A 3,059-nucleotide genomic window follows, 5' to 3' on the forward strand; every position below is an offset into this window, starting at 1 on the left:
CCTGGGGGTGCTGCAGCTGCAGTGCTGAGTTCCTTGGGACAGGAGGGGTCTGGAGCTCCTGGAGCGAGTTCCATGGAGGCTGTGGTGGGGACTGGAGGTTTGGCAGCAGCACCAACACCTGCACAGCCAACAGCTCCCCTCTCTGTGAGCAGGGACAGGACCCGAGGGAATGGCTGGAGCTGTGTGAGCTAGGGCTAGCTTGGGTGTCAGGAAAAGGTGCTGACAAGCACTGAAGGGGCTCCCCAGGGAATGGGCACGGCCCAGTGGCCCCAAAAGCTCTCCCACCTCATCCTGTGACAGAGCATGGCCTTCCAGAACGTGCTTAGAGCTACAAGTAAAGAGCAGAGACATACAAAACCCTCTTTTAACAAGGTTAAGACAATGTCTTTTAGAGATTTCTTGTCTGCCTCCCTGCTGTGGAAGAGCAGCAGCTCAGCTGTGACACAGAGGTCCTTTTCAGGGCCTGGCAGGCACAGGCCACTGCAGGAACGCCGATAGCACCGTGTGGGAGCTGCTCCCAGAGAGCTCCTAAGCACAAACCCAACACCAGAGCCACCAAGAACTTTTGGGATCTTTTAAACCACATCCAAATTTCCCTGTTCTCCCTTCAGCACTCCAGCTGCCGGTGCTCTGTTGAGGGACCCAACCAGACACAGGAGTGGAAACTCAGGATTAGCTTCCCTCGCTGGAGGACTCCTGAGTGACTGGCTTGGATTGTTCACTGAGAGCAATCCTCTAACAACTCATGGAAGAGCCTTGGAGTTTGACATTTTTATAAACATCGACCTTTTTATCTTCAGTGTTTGTTGTTTGAGGAAATCCCTTCTAGTTCTTATGCATGTATAACATCTAAAACAATTGAATTAATACCACATGAGGGTAGAGGGGTGAAAAATAACGTCCATAGCCAAAATAGTTTAGCAAAACAGTACAGCTGAGGTTTAAGGCTGCCTGTGGTGACTTTGTATTTTGTTTAAACATTGTTTAAACATTGGTGTTAATACTTCATATAGATATGTGCAGCACAGATTACAACAGTATGTGCTGTGTGCTGTGTAATTTATGAACAATTAAACTTAATTCTTATGTTTTGAGGTTGTGAGTTATAACTAAACAGAATCTAAACTGCCAGAAAATGAAGGTTTTTTTAGATTGTTTTTTCTGGATTAAGCTGTTTTGTGGGGCTGGGGCAGACAGACCCAGAGCCAAATACTTGCACACTCAACCTCAGCACGCAGAGAGCTCAGGCTTTATAAAGTTAAGTATTTTTTATGTTCTGCACATGTATAAGCTCTACTGGGGGATTTCCAAAATACAGCTTATCTGGCTAGATTCATACTGTGTGTGGGAGCAAGGCAGTGGGGAAAGTCTTCTGCTCCCTCTGAAATCCAGGGATGCTGGAAGAAGAGAGAATGGCTGTATGACATCATGTCAGTCGGTAAAATCTCCAGGAAGCACAGCAGTGCTGACTGTGAGTCTGAACTGCCCTCAAAAAACAGAGCTGAAGCTTCTTGACTTTCTTTTTCTGTCTTGCTCAATGACACCAACGTTTCTGTGGGCAGTGTGGAGCTCCAGGCAGTCCTGGGCTGGTGCTTCCCTGGCTCTGCTCCATGCTGCTTCCACCCCTGCCACAGGTGAGCACAGCCCCTGCTGCACCTGAGCTGCAAAACCCCTTGGCTGTGCCCCTTTGGCACTGCAGAGTGAGAGTCAACCCCAACAGAGGCAGCAGGAGGAGTAGAAAGGTAATGGCTATGCAAGGAATTAGGGGAGGGGAAAATCACAGAGCATTAAAGATGGAAAAAGATCCCTGAGACCAAGGGTTCACCCAGAGCTGCCATTAAACCACACTCCCAAGTGCCACATTCTGTCCAACACTTCCACCACCATGGCCCTGAGCAGCCTGTTCCAAAGTCTGACCTCCCTTTCAGTGGAGAAACTGTCTATAATACCCAACCTAAACCTCACCTCGTGCAACCTGAGGGTGCTTTGCCTTGTCCTGTCACTTGTTACCTGGGAGAAGAGGCTGACACCCACCTGAGCACAACCTCCTTTCAGGCAGTTACAGAAAGTGATGAGGGCTCCCTGAGCCTCCTTTTCTTCCCACTAAATAACCCCACTTCCCTGGGGTGCAAAAGTGAGTGGTGTTTCTCCCTCCCAAGACCAGAGTTCACACTGGAACAATAAAGCCAACAGCTTTATGTGGGCAGAAGGGGGAATCCACATAAAGAGTGAACCTGGAAATCCTGAGGAGCATACAGGTGAGACCACTGCCCTTGGGGGAGCCAGCCAGGGGGTGAACAACTCCTCCAGATGTAGCCTGCCACCATTCTTCCCTAGAGCTCACTCCTCCATCCTCAGGGCTCAGAGAAAGCAGCAAGCCGCTGCCAAACCGGCATATTCCTCACAGACACCCAGTCTGGGGCTCTATCCAGCAGCTGAATCACCAGAAGAGCTTTGCAAATTACGCTTTTCAATAACTTCTACTGCACTCTGACACTTTTTGCCGCTTGCAAGGTTTACTTGGGAGATGAAACACAAGTTAATTACACTGAGTGATATGTCAGGAGAATGGGTGGATTTGCCCTCCCCTCCAGCTGGGCTGTCGTGGCCTGGCAGCAGCCACCCCACATCCTGCAGGAAGGAGACAGGATACGGCAGGAAGGCACATTTGAGCCATCAGCCTGACACTTCTTTATTGCAGTGTATTTATTTTTTATCATGTGCTTTGACAGGAGTCTCATAAAGTGTTATGCTCCTTCTGTAAGGTCAAAGTCTTGTGACCTTCCGTGATTTTAGAGAGAAGGAACTTAATTTTTGAGGGCATGTTTATTATTTCTGTAAACAGTCTGTTTTTCATGCCAAGTGAACAGTTTTTCTGTATGTACTTAGATGACAGCTCAATTTTACTGGCTCACTTTCCTGACCAAGTCTTGCCTGCCAAATGTTTTTGATCATGTTCTGGCAAACAAACCAATATTAATAGTAGAGCTAAGCAAATAATTGTCAGAAAACTTCTGATTTCTTTTACATCTCTTTATTGCTTCCATAATATCTCTGAA

This window comes from Passer montanus, unplaced genomic scaffold (genome assembly GCF_014805655.1).
Source record: "Passer montanus isolate IOZ18808 unplaced genomic scaffold, ASM1480565v1 scaffold162, whole genome shotgun sequence".
NCBI classification, from domain to species: Eukaryota; Metazoa; Chordata; class Aves; order Passeriformes; family Passeridae; genus Passer; species Passer montanus.